The sequence below is a fragment of the Aphelocoma coerulescens genome, chromosome 5 (assembly GCF_041296385.1).
Source record: "Aphelocoma coerulescens isolate FSJ_1873_10779 chromosome 5, UR_Acoe_1.0, whole genome shotgun sequence".
NCBI lineage: Eukaryota > Metazoa > Chordata > Aves > Passeriformes > Corvidae > Aphelocoma > Aphelocoma coerulescens.
The window spans coordinates 63,248,500-63,271,644 of record NC_091019.1 but is presented as its reverse complement, the minus strand read 5'-3'; the positions used below and the strand labels follow the sequence as shown (position 1 = coordinate 63,271,644).

General features: G+C 47.7%; 1 long non-coding RNA gene across 1 annotated transcript; it reads left to right on the top strand.

Moving 5' to 3' along the window:
* Positions 1–4,775: 4,775 nt before the first annotated feature.
* LOC138110922 (uncharacterized) lies at positions 4,776–11,591 on the top strand. The gene is made up of 5 exons (XR_011151155.1): positions 4,776–5,671; positions 5,769–5,946; positions 7,967–8,150; positions 9,105–9,232; positions 11,132–11,591. It is a non-coding gene; the product is annotated as an uncharacterized lncRNA (long non-coding RNA).
* The last annotated feature ends 11,554 nt before the right edge of the window (positions 11,592–23,145 follow it).

Here is a 23,145-nt window from a genome sequence, read left to right as displayed (position 1 = left end):
GGCTCAGGCTAAGGTGCTTTTGTTGCACACAGCCCTAAGTACATGATCACATGCAGCACTTTGGGCTGAGAGTGCAAGGGGACCGCTGGCACCGCTGGACAGTTTGATGCATTCCAGATGTTTCAGCTGAAGGTGAAGTTTCCCCTTTGCCCTCTGGATTTGGGTTAAGTTTTTGGGTTTGGGGTTGCCCAAGGTGTTTGATATAGGGGCAGGTGCAGCGTGTAGACTGAAGGTTACTGTGCAGGAGTGCCCTGCAGCTGTGGAAGCCACAAATAGATTTAATGGGTAAATTAATTCAAACAGGTGAATGACTTTGCTCTGGTTTGTTGTATTTAACCTTTGCTGCAGTCGATGGTTTATCTAGACCTCTGGATAAACAACAGAAAAACCCAGAGGCTAAACCAATGTGATGCTTTTTTGTCTAGTTTTCAAACAGAGCTGATTTATAGTGGGCACAAAAATATGAGCAAGTGGTTATGCCTTTTAAAAATAAATTAAAGACAACATTAGCAATGAATGGAGCACATGACCGAGCCAACTTTTCTCCTGAGCACTTTTTTATGAGAACAATAGTGAGCAGCAGCCCCTGATTTTATGATTAGCTGAGAATGGTTGCGAACATTTCCTTGACACCAAAGGCAGACGTGAAGCATCGTGAATTAATATTTGCAAGGAGGCATTTTGAGGTCTCTGATCTCAGCAGACCTGTAATAAAACAAGGAGCAGTTAGCATTACTTTTGTTTGCAAAGCTCAGGGTAGGCAGTGGCTGGGGACCAATCTCTAAAATTATCTGGTTGCTGTGGATGTAATTGGGGGGCAGGCAGGGGGTTTCCAGCAGGGTGGATTCACTCCCTGTTGGGGAAGCAGGAGATGGGGAGAGACGTGCTGGAGATATCCATCACGAGCAGCAGACACCTCTGACAGTGATCTGCACCGTGGCAATTTTCTCTTGGCCAGGCGATTATTACTTGTCAGTCCCAGCTGTTACCTGGAGGACCCCAGTTAACAATTACTGGAGGGTGTTATCCCCAGCATCGACTATTTTATTAGCTCTCTGATGAATCATTTGTGTCAGCCATCTGAGCCTTGGAGACCAGCCTCTGGTGCAAGTCACAGAGACCTGGCCAACACCAAGCTGGTTACTGCAGCTTCCCAAAAGGCAGGGGGATCCCGTGAGTCACCTTCTCCCTTATTCTGGAAGGAGCCCTCATCCCCCTGCCCACCACAGTATACTTGTGGCTGCCTCATCTGACTCCATTTTTGGAGCCCCCAGGCAAGTGCCAGGCGGGAGGAGGAGAGCGTGGCTGTCCCACTGCCCCAAACAGATGGCACAGCAGAGCTTGCCCTGGCCTCTGGCAGCAAACACCAGGGCCCATTGTTCTCGGGGCTCTGAGAAAATAGATGGGTGACACACAGGCAGCTGCAGAAAATGTTCTCCAGACTGTGCCTGTGCAATGGATTAAAAAAGAAAGAAAAAACAAAAAAAAACAAGGAAAAAAACAAGGACTAGATATTAGTTTCTGTTTAATGATGAGCAGTTCCTTTGGGGAGCGATGACACAGCAGAGGAGATGGTCTGGAAGGAGTCAATGCACATTGCAGTTCTTGGTTTGCCTTATTTTTAACCCAGGGTCTGCAGGATCTCCCTGTTCAGCACTGCCTGCTCCTAATCAATGTCCTCAGACTTAAAGGCAAAAAGAAGGACAAATGCCATCAGGTGAAACCATTCCCACTTGGTCCTAGAAGAATAAAGCTTGTTGATCTGCAAGTGGGGGGCCTACAAGAGAGCTGGAGAGGGACTTTTGACAAAGGCAGGGAGTGACAGGACAAGGGAGAATGGCTTCAAACTGACAGGGGGCAGGGTTGGATGGGATGTTGGGAAGAAATTCTTCCCTGTGAGGGTGGTGAGGCCCTGGCACAGGGTGCCCACAGAAGCTGTGGCTGCCCTATCCCTGGTAGTGTCCAAGGCCAGGTTGGACGGGGCTTGGAGCAACCTGGGATAGTGGAAGGTGCCCCTGCCATGGCAGGGGGTTTGAACTGGATGATCTTTGAAGTATTTTCCAGCCCAAACCATTCTATGATTCTATGATGTGTGAAACTTTTTGAGCAATGCCACCACCCACAGCCCTTGTGCAGCTTCAGCTGAAGCAGTTGGAGAAGACACCAGGCTCTTGCTGAGCACATCCTCTCACTACCCACCTCCTTTGAGGCCATTAGTGGCAAACACCACCAGATATTCATATGATTGAAACCACCCCACCTTGTTGTGGCCACTGTGGTTTTGAGAATGATGGTATAAACTGCCCTGGCCCTCAATGGATGCAGAATAAGCCAGTGCTTGGCACCAGGTCTGAGGAGCAGAAGCCTGAAGGCAACATCTAGATGGGAGGATTTCCAGTTTGATTCAGACACCGCAGTTGTTTTGTCCACGTTTGGCTCTGTCTCAGTGTAATGCAGCTCTTCAGAGCAGAGAGAAAAGATCCAACAGAGTGAAAAATCTTTAAAACAGGGGGAAAAGAGCAAAAACATAGCCTAGGGAGCCTGTCTAAAGAAAACAAACAAAAGGCAGAGAGGAAATGGGAAGCAGTGGATGGTATGTTACACAGTGTACAAGCCAACAAGAAATGTCTGCAGGTCATCCATTCCTCCGAGCCTCGGAGAGGACAGAGGTCCCTGGGTTAAATTACAGCCGTCCCTCTCCCCCAGCCTCTATTATTTTGTCTCCAAATGCCCAGCAACGGCAGTGACAAAAATAGTTTGCAAAGTCTGACAAAAATCTCGGTTTCCCAAAGTTTTGCCAAGCCTTGTTTCATGTCTGAAGTGCTCTGGCTGTTCCTCCTCAACTCAGCGTTGACCTTCTGGCTGCTCCGTCCCTGCCTGATCTGATGGAGAGGTAGGAGCACTCTGCATTAACCAGCAGCCTGCCAGCCCTTCAAAGCCCTCTTTCTAGCTGTGCCTCTCCATTTTTATTTTTGTTTCTTTTCCTGAATGCCCTGCCTTTAAAGTGAGATTTTCTTTGGTTTGTAATACTTCACACTTCATATTTCCTTCGTGGCTGGAGGGCTGTGGAAAGGGAGCAGCGGGGGAGTATTGAAAGCAGCCTCTGATGGGATGTCCTCAGCCTTTTTTGGGCAGCCCAACAGCAGGGAGGGCTCACTCTTGGCATTTAGTGAGCGCCTCGGGCTCCCACCCTGGCACAAGGATGTGGCACAGAGCAGATTCAGCTCCTTCAGTCATTCTTCATGTTACAGACAACAGATTAAATTGTCTACGGCAAAGCAATTATCTTAATAAAGACAGTTTCAGCTTTGCTGGGGTTACTGAGAAGAGCCAACAGACAAAAAGAACATTTGGCAGTGACTAATTCTTGCAGTTCGTTTCTGGGAGTATTTTTTTTACTCTCCAAGCATTGGGATGGGAGTTGCAAAGTGGAAAGCTCTGAGATGCAGTGGGTAAACCAGGGGAATAAACAGATACCCTCCCTGCTTTCAGCTGCAGCTGATTATCCTACTTGTTGCTATGCTTGCTCCCCCTACAGCTTCTTTTCTTATTTTCCTTTTTTTTTTTCTTCCTTAGGATTTTGCTGACAGATGAAACTACTGTCAGGCCACCTTGGATTCCACACAGCCACACTGGCTCGTGCAGCAGAAACACAGGCGGAGAGAGGACACTTTGCTGCTGCATCAGGTGGGCTGGGTTTGTCTGCCAGCACTGGAGGTCTAAGGAGACACTCTCAGCATAATCCCAGAGCTGTTCCCAGATCCCAGAGGATCTGCCTCAGAGCACGTGGCCTCTGATGCTAAAGAGGACAGGTATCAAGAGCTGTTACCTGGTTTGCTGTCTCCACTGCACTTTTGGCTCTTTTCTGCCAATGACACTGCTGTTCATCCTGTAGAGGGTGAGGAACTTCATGAAAGCTTCTTGTCAGCTTTCCCCATGATCTGCTTGGATTTAGCCCAGTTTCTTCTTCTTAGAAGGGCACGAAGTGGAGTGAGGTGTATCTCCTGCACTCCTGCTGGAGCAGACATGAAGAAGAGAAGACAGATCAGGAGACAGAGTCCAGACAAGCCTGAAGTTCCTCAGATGTCTACAGAGAAGGGAAGATGTGATTTAGAAGAGAATAATGGAATCATTAAGATTGGAAAATACCTTTAAGATCATTGAGTCCAACCATTAACCCAACACTGCCAGGTCCACCACTAAACCATGTTCCAAAGAACCACATCTACACATTTTTTGAACACTTCAGGAAGAGTTTTTCCACAATTTCCTGGACAGGCTGTTCCAGTGCTTCACCATCCTTTCAGTAAAGAAATTTTTCCTAATATCCAGTTTGCACTGGTCTTCATTGGCATTTGTTGGGCTTGTTCTTTCTCTCCTGTTCTTGGTATCATGGCACTGTTCAGAGTCCAGAACTGGGGGATGATGTGTTCCCAGTTGCTCAGACAAGCTAGACCAACATTCTGCCTCAGGAGCTGCGTGCAGGCTGTGTGCAAGACATTTGGGACAGCGGGGCAAGAAACTTCTTTGAAAGCAAGCAGGCAGTTACGTGACTAATGAGCCCAAATTCTGCTGAACTGCCTGGCATCCCTTACTGTAACAGCCTGGCATCTCTTACTGTAACAGCCTGCAAATCATTATCGGTATTTTTAGGTCCCTGACAGCTCTAACAACCTGGCTAGGGCCGCCTAAGCCACTAGTGAAAATGGGGATCAGGTCCTTTAGTCACACCAACACGATTCATCCTACCCGATCTACCCAGATACAGTCACGCCTTTAGCTGCAGCAACTGCTCAGAGCTGGCTGTGGGGCTGGGGCAGAAGGACACACGGCCAGAAGGTGATTTTTCTCTTCCCAGGATGTGTATCTAGGTTAGGATTGACACATGACCTGCTGGAGAGGCTTTTCTCTGCCCTTTGTGAAGCAGCCTTGAAGACTCCAGCTGTGTCCAAGTGGGGTGTCGGTTCAAGGCACGCAGCTTGTAGGTGGATAAAATTAGATGAAGTGAACCTTCCACGTAGACACTGCTACAAGTTTTACCCTGTGTTTTTAAATAGTTCTGTATAAATAACACTGGGGAATGACACAACCCAGGTCTGCAAGGCATTAGCACTCTCCGGCACGCTGCACAGCTCACACGGAATGCTGTTAGCAGCAGGGAAAAGGCCAAGCCAGACCTTCAGATCTAAGCATGCTCAAGTTGCAGAAAAATCTGGATCTGGAGGAGGATCTGAAGTTTCCTTCTGACCTCTATCTTCACAAGGAGCCCAACCACCCTGTCCAGCATTGCTGAGCCTATAGTTCCCTAACTATTTCAACCCAGCTGCTGCAACTCCGGGTCCACCTCGGCTCCGGACAAGCTCCAGCTGAGTAATTCTGATCTCTTGTTACTCCATGAATATGCAACTCACAGTGCTTGTGCAGGGCTTTCCTAGACCTCATCTTCTGTGCCTTGGATTCAACAGAGAACTATGTGGCCTCTGGTACACCCTGGATTATGTTTTTAAAACAGATGTGGTGCAAAGTGTCCATACAAAGATATCATCTGCCACAATGGGGACAGCAATGTTAACATCTGCTGGGGAGAGGCTGCATGGAGGGAATGGGCACCTGCTCAGATGCTGCTGTACTGCTGTGCCTTCCTCAGCCACCACCCTTCCTCTGAGAGATGGTAATGGCATGTTTCACTCCCCACAAGTAAATCACATTTGTTGATAATAATTAATAGTAAATTTCAGCTGCTGTTATGAATTCATTTCACTTTGCAGGCAGGGGATGCTTGGGAGTGTGTGATTACTACAAGCACTTGGACACAGGGCACATCTCTTCACCATGCTCTTGGAGGATCCAAGTGCTGCCCCCTTTATTCCCAACTGCTCATATGCACCATGGATGCCAGGGACAGCACGTGGAAGTTTTCACCTGTGAACTCACACACCACACACGGTAAGCAGTACCTCTCACCCAGGTTGTTCTTGTAGCTATCTCCACTCTTTCCATGGTCTCAGTTTTGCATCACCCCGAAAATCTTTCTCTCCCCATTTTTCCTAGTGTTTCAAGGAGTTCAGGTTTTTTAGGCTTGCTTTGTGAGGGGTCTGGCCCCACAAACCATGAGAGATTTCACTGCTGGTGGCTGAGCCATCCTATGTGGCAAACCATTGACGCAGAACCACACATGGGTTTGCATTTTGTATTGGTGTTAGTAAATCCTCATGGAGAATCCCATATTTTTCCCAGCTGCTGTAGGCTGACAGGAGGTGGGAAAGGCCTGGAGCAGAGGAAAAAGTATGTGTCCCTCCTTGTGAAAGGTCTTCAAGGATTGAGGGGGAATACCTGGGGAAGGTGAGTGGCTGTGGTGCAGCTGGAGTCTGCCCAGGTGAGCAGATGGGACAGGTTTGCTGATTTATTGGGGTCTGAGCACAAATTTTGCAACACTGGTGCCGTGCCATAGGCAAGAAACGTCCCAGCCCTGGGCTGCTGCACTGGCAGGCGTGTCAGGTAACACCTACACACACACACACATACTCAAACACTTCTTCAGCAAGGCTGTGCTCCTCATTTGAGCTCTGGTGTTGGACCACAGAGGTTTTCCCTTTTTGGAGTTGTGGAATAAGGACTTTATGGTATAACGTGACTGTCCTGAGATGCAGAGAGGGTAACATAAGAGTGAATTTGCCATCTGTCCTTGGAGTTATTTAACACAAGTGTGTCTGTAAATTTAGAGAGCACAAATAGACCAAAGAAATTACAATGTGCTCCACATGCTGTAAATCTAGGGCTGGTCTTGTGTTCCTCTGCATATAACCAGGGTTGAATCCTTCTCCTTGCTGCTTTCCTTTAATTTAATATTCCCTGCAATAGGCTGTTCCCCCTAATGTGCCTAATGTAAAACATGCTCGTTTGCTGACTGTGGCAGGAGTCTCTGGCTCAGGCTACCCTGCACGTCGCCGAGGAGTCTGATGCTGGGGAGGGTAATGACTCTGGGAAGTTTGACACTGAAATGACATATTGGGAGTAATTACTGGGCAGAGCAAGGGAGATGAATTATTTTGTTGTCAATGATTAGATCCGGGCTGGCTCAAAACGCGGAATAATGCTTGCTATTAGACTGGAGGATGCTAATTTTTAGGAAACAAAAGTGGATCCTTTCCTAGATGGCTACATTTGCAGACATATTTGTGTTCCCTTTTAATAAAGTCAAAGCAAGTATGTCTGCCCTGTGCTGGAAGCCCAGGCCTTTTTCCCAAACACAGGCTTGCAGCCCCAAGCAGGGTTTGTAGAACGCACAAGGGAGCACAACAGGATCCCACCGGCAGGAGCGGGGGCTCCCCCCTGGAAGTTTCAAACTGGAGTCCTGGTCCCCAGGGCAGAGGTTGGCCTTGGAAAGGGCAAGCAGTGTTTCCAGACGCAGTAGAATGAACTCATCTGTCACTGTCATTTTTTAATTGTTTTCTGAGGTTTACTGCTGATCCTTTAATAGGGCGTGATCCAAAACACGCTGCTCTGCTGTGGGTGGCATGTGTCCCTGGTCCCCCGCTGCCTCTGCACAGACTGACGGGGGCACTGCGGACAGGCTGCCTCGCAAGGACCCGTCAGAAACCTCCTCCCTCGGCTAGCGCTGAGCGGGAGAAATGTCCCTGCTCCTGATGGGCAATGAATCGCGATGGAGGGACACGTCCCCTTAGGCTGTGGTTTCACGACTCTATTAAAACTCTCTTAAAGACCGTCTTTCGTCTCTCCAACTGCTCACTTCTGCCTTTTTCTTTGTTGTTCTAGTGGATTGCGGAGATCATCCAGGTGATGAAACCTCTCTTTTTTTCTTTTTTTTCCCTACTAAATGAGTCTTTCCCCCTAAACCACATCCATTCCCAGGCACCCTGCACCGAGCAGAGGATGGGAACTCAGCTGAAGCAGCCCTGCCTGTGAGAGCACAGGTTTAATGCCCTTCTCTCTTTCCTACCTATAGCAGAACTGGGGGATTCTCAGACATCCCTGCAAAGGCTTCATACGGCTGCAAGATTTGAATTCGCAGTCAGTGGAGCTGGATGCAGCCACGGTGGGAATAGTCAGAGGCTGCATGGCCATGTGGACACCTGCAGTGCCAGTCCTGAGGTGGGATGGCAGCCCTGCGGCATCCCAGAAAAGCAAAGGTGAGCTTAAGAGTCGCATCAGATTTGATTAATATGGAACCTTTTCACTCCCCTTTGGTTTTAGACTTCCGAGATAGATTTAGTTTAGGTTTTCTGATTTTCTTTCCGACAATATACTTCTCTTAACAATTCCTGTAACTCCAGGATTCAGAGATTTAAGATACGCACTGAATCCCTCTCCCTGACAAAACTGGATCTGATGAGGAAAGACAGCGCCTGGCAAGGACACGAGCAGAATTCCCAGTCTCAGCTGAGGCTGATTCCCTTTGCAGCCAGGGCAGGGGACGGTAAGATCGCATTTGCCCAGAGGGTCCCCTTCTTTACACTCCGTCAGAGTGGCTGGCATCAGCCAAAACACACGCAGGGCTTTCCAGGGACTAATCACAGCTCCTGGTAATCCCCCCGGCCCCGCAGCCAGCACGGTGGGTGCCTTTGTGTGTGTCCCAGCCTCGGCAGGAGCCGACTTCAAAGAGCCCACGAAGCTTATGCAGGTCAGCAAGGAGCCAACGTGCTGCTAGCCCAGCATGCTCTTATTAGGGGAACTGATACCCTGTTAATTATATCCTCGTCTTGCCAGCCTGTCCCTGCTCCAACACCCTTCCCCTGCTGCCTGCCAGGCATTTCCGATCAGCGCGGAGCCCGAGCCTTTTGCTTGTTGTTCATCAAGTCTTCACCTCCTTGTTAACTGCCTGACAGCTTGTCTCTCTGCTCTGCAGCTCCTTGTCCCTTCCCTGTCTGTCTGTCTGTCTCTGGTGGCCTCAGAGGTCTCCTCTCCTCTCTGGCAGACACCTGGGGGGTGTCAGGGCACTGCTGCCCCCCAGAACCCAGCCTGGAATGCATGAGCCCTGGGCAGCATGTGGCCTCTCTCCCCTGCTTAATCCCGCTTTGCTCCTATTCCTGAAGGTTGTGATAGAAGAAACATTTGCTAGAGAATCCCTTTTTTTTTTTGCTCAGATCCTGTAACAGCACGACGGGGGAGTGGAAGGGAAGTTTCTGAGCATGTGATCCTTTCCTTGGGTCTGAAACAGAAACACTTCATGTCCAAGCTGTGCAGCAGGATGGGGACGCTGCTGGATTCCATTGTACGTGAAATGGGAAAAGACTGGGGCTGTATGGGGAGCATCTCCTTTCTTCGCTGAAAGGGTGATCAGGCATTGCAAGAGGCTGCCCAGGGAAGTGGTGGAACCATCATACCTGGAAACATTAAAAAAAAATGTGTGGATGTGGCACTCGTGGACATGGTTTAGTGGTGATGCCAGATGATGGTTGGACCCAGTGATCCTAGGGGTCTTTTCCAACCTCAGTGGCTCTATGGTTCTATGATTCCTGAAGCAATCACACCCCAATATGATCTCTACCTTCAGCTGGGAATGGCAGAACATGTTTCCCCATGCCCCTTTTTTTCTCTCAGTATCCACAATCCTGAAAACACCCAGCACCTGCTGAGTGACCAGAAGAATTACCAACACAGATCCAGTGTGCTCTGGTGGGAAGACCTGCCTGACCTGAGGCATTTGAGGCTTGTCCTAGAGCCCTGGAAGCAGTGCTGTTGGCTTTGGTGGGCTGATGGATGATGCTCCAGCCCCAGGGGTCTCCATGACCCAAAAATGAGCCCTTATCTGGTGCAGCAGGAGTTAAGAGAAAGCAAGCTGCTATCTCACTGACCCCTGCTGGGACAGCTCCCCTCATTTTTAGCTTTGATATTCTTGTGCTGGAACAACCCTGTCTTCCCTGGGCCCATTTTTTGCAAAGCCTGGCTGGGATTTTAACCAGAAAGGGTTGGGGAATCTTATCATTCTGCTCTTATTATTTTCTTTTTCCTTCCCCTTTGAATTCCAGTCAGTTGCTGACTGTGAAAACACAACAAGAGGCTCAAATCAGTCAGGCCTTGGCTTATTCAAATTGGCACCAGTTTGTTTGTTTTGGGGCTAAAGCCAGAGTGAGAAAGCCGAGGCTTTGAGATGCTATTGGAATCACCTGGGAAAATACACACTCCTTTCATCTCTGTTCCCTGTGGTCAGGAGGGCTCTCTGCCCCCAGCTGGGCTCCCAGCCCCCTCCTCCTTTTTATCAGCGGCAGGACCCTCGCTGTGCCTGGGGACAGGCACTTAGTGGTGGCCATATGACATGGAGTGAAAGTCCCAGGGGAACAGATGTTTCTCTTTCAAGGAGCGTGGGGGCCAGGGGGAGAGCGTTGGACAAGGTATCAAATACCTTCCAGGCTTTCAAAAATCAATGTTGGGAGCTGCTTCTCTTGATGCTGGCGGGGAGCTGCTGGTGACACCTAACCCCTGGCTGCTCCAAAAGAGGGACCTGAATGCAGCAATGCAGGGTCTTTTTTAATATTTGTGTTTCCTTGCAGAAATGACATGTCCAGAGACACACACAAAGCTCCTTGAAAAATTCCTTTTTTAGGCTTGTGAAAATTTTTATGCATCTTTCTGAGCCCATAAAAATAATTATTCTTTCCCCCTTGTAAGAACCGAGGGCCAAACTCCCCGCAGTGGGAATAACTCTGCTGCCCCTGCACACCAGCACTGGTGTCACCACTGTTTGATTTTCTTTCTCAGCCCCATGTCCCTCACTAGAAGGTGATGGAAGCAGTTGCTTACATGAAGCTTTGGGGATGGCATCAGCCATTTCTTTGCTCAATGTTGTCTTTAAGGAGGAAATTCTTGGCTGTGAGGGTGGTGAGGCCCTGGCACAGGGTGCCCACAGAAGCTGTGGCTGCCCCATCCCTGGAAGTGTTCCAGGACGGGTTGGACAGCTTGGAGCACCCTGGGGTAGTGGAAGGTGTCCCTGCCCTTGGCAGGGGGTAGAACAAGACGATTTTTAAGGACCAACCCAAACCACTCTACCATTCTACAGTTTTCTGCCTACAGTGACAAACATTTTTCTCCTGCTTGCCTCAAGCTCTCAGCTTTTTCAGATGCCTTCATCTTTAACCAAACCTTTTTTCTGCTTTTCCTTTTCTTTATTCAGGACTGTATCAGTTTTCAGGACACAGATCTGCTGCAGACCAGGAATTTGCCCCTTCTGGATCCATGTAGACTGCTCACACTTCTGCTAGAGAGTGATTGGTATGAGCTCAGCCCAGCAGCCCCGGATTTGAAAAAGGGTTTCATTTGGAGAGTAACACTCCACATTTATCAAACAGAAGGATGACATGGCCCCTCTGAAGAGGGCATTGAATGCTTACACAAACTTTGCTGTTCAGCTGTAAGCTTGGCTCTTCTATCTTCAGCCTGGAAGCTGTGTTCCCACAGGGTCACACCTTCAAACCCACCATCACCTGAGCTGTCAAACAACGAGCTGGGTCTCTCAAGGGGTTTGGAACATCTTGGAAATGAGGGCGTTTGTCAGCCTGTTCTGGTCTGCTTTTCCAGGAAGGAAATGTGTCCCCAGGTTCTGTTTAACCAAAGTGTCATTACAGGCAATTTGTTTTCTTACCACTTTTCTTAATAATTTCTGATACTCTTCCCTACAGCCATTAACTAAGAATTTGACACTGACCAGTCGAGATGCCTGGTACAAGTGTTCCATTAATTTAATGTATGACTGAGACCAAAATGGTTTTAATATCTCTTTGTCAGCAACTGGATTTGGGATTTCTTTGTTTATTATCTTCTCTGTTAGCTTCAGTGGATGTGCCTGCAAAAAGCACTGCACAGACACCAGCTTTTGCTGTGTGAGTCACTCCCAGATTAAGGATGGGTGTCTACCCCACAATCTTGAATTTCCTCACCGTGCTCAGTGGTGCTTTTCCTTTCCTCACTGCCTTTAGCCCAAACTGATGCTGGAAGTGTTTGTTTTGGAAAAGCACAGAGCAGGAAGGTTTAGATTGGATATTATGAAAAATTTCTTCATGAAATGGGTTGTCAAGCACTGGCACAGGCTTTCCAGGGCAGTGGTGGAGTCACCATCCCTGGAGGGATTTAAAAGGTGTGTGGATGTGGCACTTGGCATATTTTAGTGGTGGGCTTGGCAGTGCTGGGGGAATGGTTGGACTCAACGATCTTAAAGGACTTTTCCAACCTAAATAATTTTGTAGAGCATGGAAACAACTCTCTGCACCTGTAGAGAAGGTCATGAGTGCTGATCTGATCATTCTCTCTGTGTGCAAGGTCATGATTGAAGCTCCAATTAGCTCAAAAACTGTTATAAAAGTTCAGGATTTTAAAAATATTGAGCTATGCTTTTCAGTTTCCATTATTTTGCCTTCTTTGGGTTTTCAGGTTTGGTTCCCAAATTCACAGGTACAGAGCAAGCCAAGGCACAATGCAGAATGATTTTAAGGAAAAGGGCCATCAAGTGGATTAATTTTTGGCACTGTTTCATTGGTCTGTAGTGTGATAAACACTGTCTTTTAAGCAACATTTGCCTCCAGTTGCCACCATAAAAACCTGGCTCAAGGGGTGAAGAGCAGTTTGGAGATGACCTGAGATCTTCACATCTTATGCACTATTATCACCACCCCTGTAGCAGGGATGAAATGCCTCCCAAATATTCCCAGGACATGGCAAGGATGCTGTCCCCTGGAAAACGTGAGGAAATGGGCACTGACAGCAGGACTTGCCCCAAAACACTAAATAAATGCGTGCACAAATCTGGCAGAGGTTTTCACTTGGGGAGCAGAAACCCCACATTTGCAACATAACCCAGTGCCACCCAGTTGGGAAAACTGTCAAGAAATGGCCCCAAATTTCTGCTTACATCCAGACTTTGGTGGTGGATTATTTTTTCTGTCACTGAGAGATGATTGACTGTGACCTTTTTGAGAGCAAGGAGTTGTCAGGAGCTCCAGATTCCAAGGTGGGAATGTGGACTGCAACATGCACTCCGTGGCAAAGCTTAAAAATGCCTTTTCAGCATCACCTGCAGCATTTTCTTCTCTCAGGTTTGTCTCCTGGTCTGTGAGACAGCCTCTGGACCACACCAAAGCATCATGAGATGTACAGCAGCAAATACATTGTTGTGTTAAATCTGTGGGATTTGTAATGTTTTTTATTTCCTCCAGCAGCACATCCCTGAATTCAAACCAGGCAAGGCTTTCTCTGCATAATAACTGCATGTGACTGGCAGCCTCTGCACAACATCTGCTCTTGGTGGGGCAATGGAGCATGTGCCTGGTACAAGAAGCCCTGCCTTTGGCCAGTACATTGGTGTAGAGCTGAGGGAAAGATTGTACAGGAAAATCCCGATTTTGCAGTCAGATGGCTGCATATTTTCACTTTCCCTGGTAATTACCAGCTCCCTGTGCCATCATATCTGTTTCAGAGGCTTTCAAAGCCACCACGCTGCCTCCTTCAGTTAATGGCAGAGGAGTGTTCTCTTAGACATGGACACTTCTGGAGGAAGAGCTCGTTTTTCCCCAGGGAGCTGTGCTTCCATGTACACATCCCAAAGGCACTCAGTGTCTCCACAGCCCAGACAATGTTTCACAGGCATTACCATCCTTTGTGCCTCTGTGGGGCTTTGCAGGGGGCCTATCCCAGCCACACTGCCTGGGGTGCAGTTGACCCCACTAATGCAGGGCAAGCTTAAGGGTTTCAAAGCCTGCCTCAAGTCCTTGGAGAGTTCTCCATATTCCCACCCTGTCCTCAGGACGCTGCTGACTCCCTGTGCAATCCCCAGCCCCAAGCAGCCTTTTATTATCCTGCAGTCCCACTGGCAGCATCCTGACCACGCTCTGTGAGTTTGCTGCTGGTGAGCTTGCTTGGAGGGTAAAAAGCCTTCAGGATAAGACTTATGCTTCCCACCAGACTCTTCCGGAAATCAGTCCCAAGCAGAAAAAGACAGCGGGATGATCCAGCCAGTCTTTCAACCCTAACAAGAGGCTCCTAATGAGAGCCTCCTCCTTCTGCCATGGAGCTGTGCCATTGTCCCTCTCTACATTGTTGTAGTAGAGCAGAGGAGGAGCAGGGAAAGGATCATTTAGCACGTGAAAGGCACCTCTTGTATGGGGCTACATGCATGGCACAGTTCAGCTGGGGTGAGCGACCAGCTCCTGCCAAGCTGTGATGTATGAGGCAGAAAGGTCAAAAGTTCTCCTTTACAATGGGCAAGAAAAGAGAAGGCAGGCGATGGTCACTTAATTTGTGGGTTTTTCCCTCTACTTGTCAAGAGGAGTTTGGGCAGCGGTGATGGATGGGCCATCAGTTAAAGTCGGACACTTCATCTTTTGTCCTGGTTCCCAAGGGGCCCAATTCAAGTCCTGGCCAAATCGATGGGAGTCCATCCACTGATGCCAGCAGGTCCTGGATTGGGATGATGGAGGCTGTGGAGCAACTGGGTTGAACAGCCTGCCCTTCTCCATGCTCAGTGCTGTGTCTCTTGGCTCCCCAGTTATCAGGCAGGACTTTTCCAGAGCTGAGTCTTCTAACATTTGCTACCAGCTCCTTAGATTTCTCTCCCTGGTCCCTCTCCATGTAGGTTTTTTGAGGTGCAGCTGGAGCAAGCAGTGGGCTGTGCAGTGCAGCAGCTCCTACTCACGCCTTCCTGCTTATCTGACCACACATACTGCTAATATTTCCTCTAAGGCGCTCAGCTCCCATGATAAAACTGCTTTATCAACAAAAAGCCTTTAAACATTTTCCTGGCACGAGGAGCCTTTCCACAGTTTTATTGCCACATATATGGCCCTTAATGGTTTGATCCTGTAGGACCTGCTCTGCAATCAGCTCGCACAGTCCTACACAAGCACAGGCCATCTGGGACCCCCTTCTTTGGGAAGTGTTGTTCCAAGTTATTGCACACACTGGCCTAGGAAAACTAAGCCAAATTTACAGCCATAAAAACTCAGTTTGAAGGTGAAGTCAGTACCAACTGTGAGGGACGGCTCAGCCTCCCTGTTCATGCCTGGCAGGGAGTCTTTGAACTTAAGTGGTTATAAAAGTTTCCTTCTGTGTTGGAATGAGACCTCAGTGTATGCACCAGCCAATTCTTCCTCACATGTCCTGGTGCCCAGGTTTGCAAGCCAGAGATACTCCAGTGTCCTCTTCCCTCTGACCAGATCCATACAGTATGGGGTTTGGAACTACAAACATTTGGAAGTCACCAGCTCAGAGGATTTACCTTCACTGGAGGCCTGAGCCTGAGCTTAGTGTAGGAAAGAGGTACCATGAACTTTCTCCTTTGTTCACCCCTATGTCAACCCTAGCTGGGGCAAAGGAGCTTCCAGCCACATAATATGGCCATGGCCAAGTGGTCACCTCCACAAAGGGTTACCATTAGGAAACTGGACACATTTTCCTCCATCACTGGGCTTGGTTGGCCTGAGTAATAACCTGTCCCTTTAAAACAGATGCCCAGGCTGTTTTCTTTGTGTCACACAGGCTGTGTGAGGATTGCTTCTCCTCAGTCTGGACAGAGAGGCTGGGGACTCTGGGATTTTATGACAGCACTGGCTGGAAAAACTTAATTGTCTGGTCAGAGCCTGCAGACACTGTCACATGCCTGAGTGCTCCCAGACTGGATGGTTTGTATTGGCCTGGGATGAACAGACACTAATCTTGTCTCTGCTACATATCTCCTTGGAGAGTTATCCCACTCTCTCTTTGCTGCCCCCTCATCACAGGACCTGGCATAGAACACCATGAAAAACTGTTTCTTACGGGAGTGGAAGAGAAGCCAGTTTAGGGTTTTTCAGTCAGCCCCTTTTCTTACAGCGACACTCATGGGGAGGACAGAGTTGTGATTTCCATTGAATGGATGGCTTGGCATTTCCGTTTGGAGTGAATGAAAGCCTTTTGGAACTCACCAATTAAAATGGTTTAGATAATAAGAAAATATATATAGTAAATATTCCAAAAAATTGGGAAGCCCATGGAGACATGTTGCTCCAGTTAAGCTGGCATTTGTAGTCCTGATGTCTGTGCCATGTTTGTTTCTGGAATACTGCATCTCCATGAGCATATTCTAATACCCGTAAATGTATATTCCTGCACATTTTATGTGAAGGACTGGATGGAGTCCCAGAGCCATATTGTCTAAGGTCCTGTTTCTTATGGCCTGGGACCGTGTTCAAGAGGTCAGAGGAGCCCAGATCTCCTGATCAGAACATGGCCAGAAGAATCCTGGAAGACTGTCTAGCCTTGGGGACTGTTCAAGTTGTGAGTGTTGTTTTTGGATGATGGCAAAGGTTTAATAAATGCTGCAGCTGTAGAGAGCACCCTCACTGGAGAGTTTAACTCCCCGTGTCAATATGTGATTTACATTTCCAGGCTCCGTGTATCCAGCCTTCAGGACTCCTCTGTCAATGGGGTGGGCAGATCCAACGCTTACTTTGGCAGAAGAGTTCCTCAAGTCTTGTTTAATTAGAACTCAGACCAGCTTCCTGGAGACTGTGGGAACCTCATTAGCAGCACAAATAGAAACTTGAAGAGGCCAGCTCAGTGGGAAAAGATTGCTTGCTAAGAACTTTACTTACCAAGAACTTAACCTCTTCAAGAGTCGTGTCTCTTAGGTACAGCAGAAGAATTTATGGCTGGAATACAAGGTCTCACAACCTTCCAAATGTTGGACGTTTTGTTTTTCAATGTGAGTTAAAACCTCCCAGAGGAGTAGACAAAATCTTCTTGGCTTAACAGTCTCCAGTTGCTCTTAGGTGTCCTCTCTTCAATTGATTTTGATTATGGAATCATAGAACAGTTTGGGTTGGAAGAGACCTTACAGACCCTCCAGTTCCAACCCCCTTGCCACAGAGAGGGACCCAATTCTCGGTGTCTGTCTCAATGCTCTTTTACCCCTTGGAGATCCTGATTGCTGATTTGCTGTCCTCATCCTTGCCTCACTTGGCAATGTTACCTTATATTTTAATATGGGTCAGCCTATTAAAAAAAATCCAGTTATTTCAATATTTAAGATGCAATAACAAGATTTTAGACACCAAAATTCAGATTCACTTAATCTCAGATGACATCCTACCTCTTGTGTCTTCAGAAGGTTTTAGAGAGGTCTTCCTAGGCTAAGCTAACAAGCACTGTCTGCCTGTCTGCTTCAGGACAGGCATGGAAAAGAGCTGTAAAATACAAGTAGAACACTTGAATTTGAGCTCAGTAAATAGACACACTTGCCTGTGTCTGTGAGAACTGGATGGAGCCTCAGGGCTATGATTTGAAGTTGTTCTGCTCTCTTTAATTTTGAAGCTATGCTGAAGAGGCTAAAGGGACCCAGATCTGTTGATCAGAAGGACAGAAGACTCCTGGAAGAGCAGCTAATTGTTCATTTCCTATCCCATCCCAGCCTCATGCTGGCAATGTTGCCATAAATTTCAGAGGAGAAATATGTGTTGGTCTATAAAATGAATCCATATATTTTTCCCACCCTAAGGACATGATTACCCTCCCACTTCTTCGGCTTCAACAGACACAGAGAGGGAAAAACTGGATGCCTGTATCTACCTACCACTACAGCCTTGTTTACAAGATCACGAGGATGAGTGATGTTGGTGAGCTTGCTTTTTCTTTTTTTTAATTAAATGCATCCCACCCAATCAGGAAAGAAATCAAACCTCCAGTCAAAATAAAGGAAGATCAAATAAACACATGTATGTTTTGAAAAACAATGTTGTCAGTGGGAGTGGGACAGATCAGGGAAGAAAGACCTCTTCACAGGCAATTCTTGCAAGACATGAAAAAGGATTTCTGCTGCAATTTTCACTTCTGGAATTATCCCAGGCTGAAAGACCTCTGGTCTCATGTTGATGAAAGATAAAGCACAGGGGCAAGATTTCTCAAATCCCTGTTATTATTGTGCAGGAGAAATAATCCTGTTTTGTTGAGTTTTGAATCTTTCCTACTGCTGCCAATAAAAGTAACTTATTGCCATGATTACAAAAAAGTTTCCCCAGACCAGATATCCATTACAAAGAAAGTGGCTTGCAAAATATAAAAGAGAGAGTGACCTACTGCTTTGATTACAGCAAACCATGAGGTGCTTAGAGTAAAGATGGATCACGCTGCTCTTCTCGGTGCTTCCCACAGCTGCTGTTTCCTTCAGGTAGGGACAGATCCTGTCTTTGCTGCAGAAAGACCAAATAAACCAGCCCTGTTTCCCTGTGCTTTTACTATAGGGTTCCCTCCCAAAATCTACAGAATGCCTTTTTGGGGTCTTCAGCAGCAGCAATGGATCATTTGTAGCCCAGAGTAGTTGTGGATGCCCTGTCCCTGGAAATGTTCCAGGCCAGGCCAGATGGGGCTCAGAGCAACATGGCCTAGTGGAAGGTGTCCCTTCCCCTGGCAGGGGGTTTGAACCAGGTGGTCTTTAAGCTTTCTTCCAACCCAAACCATTCCCTGATTCTATATCCAATACATTTTCCAGTCTGCCCATGCAACTGGTGGTACTGTCCCTGGTTTGCTGCTCTGAGACTGCTGTGGTCTTGCTCTAGCTCCTGTTGTCTTGAATTTGTCTGAAGCTTGGTCTGCAAAATGTAGCCAGTGGTGCAGCTTCATCCACTGGAGAAGTTCCTACATCTCAGTGGTGTCAAGACCTTGCCAGGGATGTGGTTATAAACACCCCTTACCCTGAAGATCCTGTGTGGGGTCCCATTCCTGTAGGGGTGCATTTGCTGGTGTGACACACTTGTTCTCCACCCTGCCTTTCTCTTCTTGGTAAGACAGCATTGCCTTCTCCCAGCTCCTTCAAAACCTTGTCTTCTGTGGACACAAACTAGTCCAGGCTCCAGCACTCTACCTAGAAGGCAGTTTTCCACCCAAAAACAGAGCTTCTCCTCAGGTATAGGCACCCTCTTAAGGTGCAGCCTGTGCCTTGGGAACAAAACCAGAAGGGAAAACCCAAGAAGATCTGAGAGAAGTAGCTCTGCTACCCTGCTGCTGTGCACAGGGGATGCTGTGCAGATGTGAGCTGTATAAGGTCACAGGTTAACAGGGAGAATTGCTGCCTGTGGAGATGTCACACTGGCTGAAAACTCACCCTGGGAGCTTGATTTGGGGAGGTAAGGAGGAGCTGGGGAGCTATAGCTGTCTTTTCTGATATTTCTAGTGCTGGCCCTGACGTTCACTTGGTAAGACTAAGACCTTCATTTGTACTATTAAACACTAAAAAAGATCAGCATGCATTTGTGTGTTTGTATACACACACCTCTATGTTTAACTAGCCAGAGCTCCAGAGCTGCATTTTCACACTTCTTTGTTTGATTTTTTTATCACTATCTTGAACACAGAAATTTCCACACAGTTAATTGAAGTGACATATGCTTGCTAGCAGCCAAGTCTTAATCCCATCCTTCCCTTTCACCATGTTTCTGATTATGCTGATGGCAAATCCTCCTCCTTTGACTCAGCCTTGCACTTAGAGTGGATTCAGCCAGAGCCAAATCTTCTCTTAGAAGCACAGAGATATTTTCCGGATGTCCCATGAGGTCTGAAGTTTTTTGCAGTAATAAACAAGTGCTTCATTGGCTTCTGAAACTGATGGGAGCAGTTATCAGAAACTGCAAGCAGTAACCAACTCCTAAATCACATGTCTGGTAATCCAGAGCCATTGTTAGTGATAAGCATGCTTTGGCAGGCTCTAGAATTCTTGAATTTAGCCCTTATTATGCCACATTCTTCAGACATTTGATAAAAGATGACATTTTGCATGGCATAACCCACATGGGGTTTTTGGCCAGGGGCAATCCTCCCACAGCACTCAAACCTATTCTGAGCTACAAGTTGTGCAGGAGACCCAAATCCTAGACAATGACAAGATCAATAGAGCAAATCCAAATCCAGGACCCACCCTGCATTGCTGCAGAGAGCACAGGAATGTGAATTTCAAATCCCTGGGATGGGACCGAATGCAAATGCTGCCAATGCCCAGGATGTACAGGCAGGTGCAGCCTGCTGTGAGCATCCTTTGTGAGTCATGGCAGAAAGTCATTTATACTGAGCAAAAAACACTTTTCTGATCTTCCCAGCCAAAGTCCCCAGAGCTCTAATTGTTACACTGATGGTGGAGGTGAAAAGACAAGCAATTTTTACTGTGTGAGAAGCTTTGATTTCCTGTTAATCACTTCCTACTATAAATCAGCTATAGGCAGCTGCATCCACTTGCTCCTGGGGGTGGAAAAATATACCCTGCTGCTAGACAGCAACACAGGCGCCAGAAACATCACGGGATCAAAGGGCACTGCGATTCATCCCAAGCAGAATCTAAGCAAGCCTGTCAGCTTGCCTGGACCATTTGTTTATTTTAGCTCTGGACACCCATATCTGTCCAGCATTAGGGGATGGAATTATTATCAGCATCATGTGTCCCATCTGAGGTTGCTCTGAATATCCCCTTCATTCAGCATCCTGATGTCTGGTACCAAATCCACATAGGGAGCATTTTCCAAGGGCTCGGCACTGCAAGAGGAAATGCAGCTCTTCTCTGTGCTGAGGACTCTCTGTTCAGCTTCTCAGAGAGGGAAGTGTTAATGTTTCAGCTGTTCTTCCTTCTTTTCCTGACAAAACTCGACCAAGGGCAATGCCAAAAAAAGTTTTTGTGCACAAACACCCATAGCCAGGTGTAATCTTAGTGTGGAAAAAGCACCTCGTTTCTTTTCTCCCCGTCCAGGCTTCTCTGGAGTGAACTGCTTTGCAGACTGTCCTCCTATTTCCTGGTTGAGAGAGCTCAGTGTTTGCTCTGAATCCCTCCTGGAATTTCCCAGAACTGCAGAAGCTTTCTCTGGAAGCTCAGGGCAACTGCCATGCTTGTCTGGAGAAGGTCAAACATCCTTCAGGGTTCCCAGGAACAGACCTGCCAAGTCAAGTGATGTCTTGGGTTTCTTCTTCCCTCACCCCCATGTAAATTGTACAGAGGGCATGGGAGGTTTGGCCTTTTCTGTGAGATTCGAGCGACAGTTGTTTTTTTGGATGCTATCTCTTTGGCACTCAGAGCAAGGATGTTTCACAGGACAGGGGAATGGGGTTGGGCTGTGAGGAAAAAATAGGTTTAACATTACAGTGTCTCCTTGTGTCCTGCAGATGCCACTGCCCTCATGCACAGTGTTGCTCTTTCTTCACCATGACTGTGAGAAGAAAACAGCCTGGAGCTTCTGGGCATGGATAATACAGCAACCACCAGATTATGCGACCTTAATTACACCAACCCTTCTTTCTTGTGGGGTGGTGGTGTATGCAGAGTAGAGGTAAATGAGCGTTTGTCAAAACCCGGGGCTGGTTGGTGTTCAGTGCTGCTGTGTGGGTCCAGGTGATCACAGAGCCCAGCTCTGTGATTGCAGGCAGCGTTTCAAAGCCCTCCAGTATCTGGGGGTTTCTGAAATACCACTGAAGGTGCCTGAGTTAATTGACCTCTGTATGAATGGGAAGCCTGTTTAAAAATCCCTGTGGTAGCCTTGCAGAAAAACATCGCTGCGCTTCGAAGCCGAAGGGCTGAAAGGACACTCTCTCTCCACCCCCAACAGAGCGTGCCTGTGAGCACGAAGCAGCATGGCAGGAGAGGAGGTGCAGGAAGAGGTGGCCGTGGTCACATCAGCCCACCAGCCCCTGGAACATGGGCTGAGTGTGACTATGTGGTGCCCCAGGTCCTTCTGTGCTACTGCTGTGTGTACGTGTCCTTCTCCATCACGGACACCTGTCGTGGGTGGCTGGATGGAGGAATGGACATCCACGGTGGATGGATGAGAGGAGGACACCCATCATGGAGAGCTGATTCCAAAGGCATTACTGACCAGCCATCACCTACCTCCTATCTTGCTACACAGATCCAAAGGAATTAGGGGCTCTGAGACAACTATTGTTTTTAAAATGTTATGTTCTATAGTAGCTGCAGTAGCTGGGTGTCAGGAGATCTACCACACAGGTGGATGATGTGCACCCCAAGGATTTCTCACCCAGCCCTCCATCACTTCTCTTTTATTCTCTTCTTGCAGGAAACATCTGAGCCTGTGAGGGAAAGAGAGCTGATGAATGGCAGTGGCAAGGGGGGATAGAGGGGAGAAACAAATGGCATGGGAATCTCTTCTGTACATGATTTTAAAGCTGTAACCCCAATGCCTTAATCCATCTGGTTTGTGACATTCAAAGCAACTTTTTTACCTTGAGAAAGGAATGTGGGACTAGACAAGAAGTAGTTAAGATAATAACAGTGCCCTGGGTTGCTTGTCAAGCCAGGCCTGCTCACACAGTGAACGCTGGAGCACCTCATTCTGGATTCAGAGAGAAGCAGAGGTCACTCATGCCAAAAGAGTCATCACCTCCTGGAGATGCTGTGGTCTTGCTCGGGGACATGGGGATGGTGAGAGACACCTCCCTGCAGCACAGAAGGGCTGGACCTGGATGTAGGGTAAAAACCACAGTTCTTTTTTCACTGCCCTGCAGAGTCAGCTTAGGCTGCTGGGCCCTGGAGAAAGAAGGCACAGGAGTGGCTTAAAGACTGGAGAAGATGCTTTGAACCATGAGGCTCAGAGAGCTCTGCTTTCTTCACAGAAAGGAAATGGTGAGGTGACCTTATTATCCCTGCAGCATCTCCCTGGAGAGAAATGTCTGAGTACCTCACAGGAAAGGCAGAGCAAGGACCTGTAGCTGACAGCAGACACAAGCCAGAATTAAGCTGCACACTTATCATGGTTAGTGCCATCAGCCACTGGAACAACTAAAGAAGAAAATGGTTGATTATTTTTGCCTTGAAGCCCGACAAACTCAGGGGACTGGGCTCACACTGAGAGCAGGAGAAAATGCAAGGCTCAGATGCTGCCAGGTGATCCAATGGCATCCTGGCCTTAGGTTCTTGGAGTGTGTGATGTGAACAGGATTTCATCACCTTCATATGCTTGGAGGAACAGTGTCTGTGCTTTAAACCCGATGTGCTCAAAATCTTAAAAAAGGGTGCAGTAATTTTGTCACACTGGCATTTCTCCATGTGACATTCACTTTGTTATGCCACCTCTCTGAAAATTTAGTGAATGTACTCATTTCTAATAGGCTTATGATATATAACATTTGCAAATGTTCTCACAGCTGGGCCAGCAAAGAAAGCTCTCTGTAGTG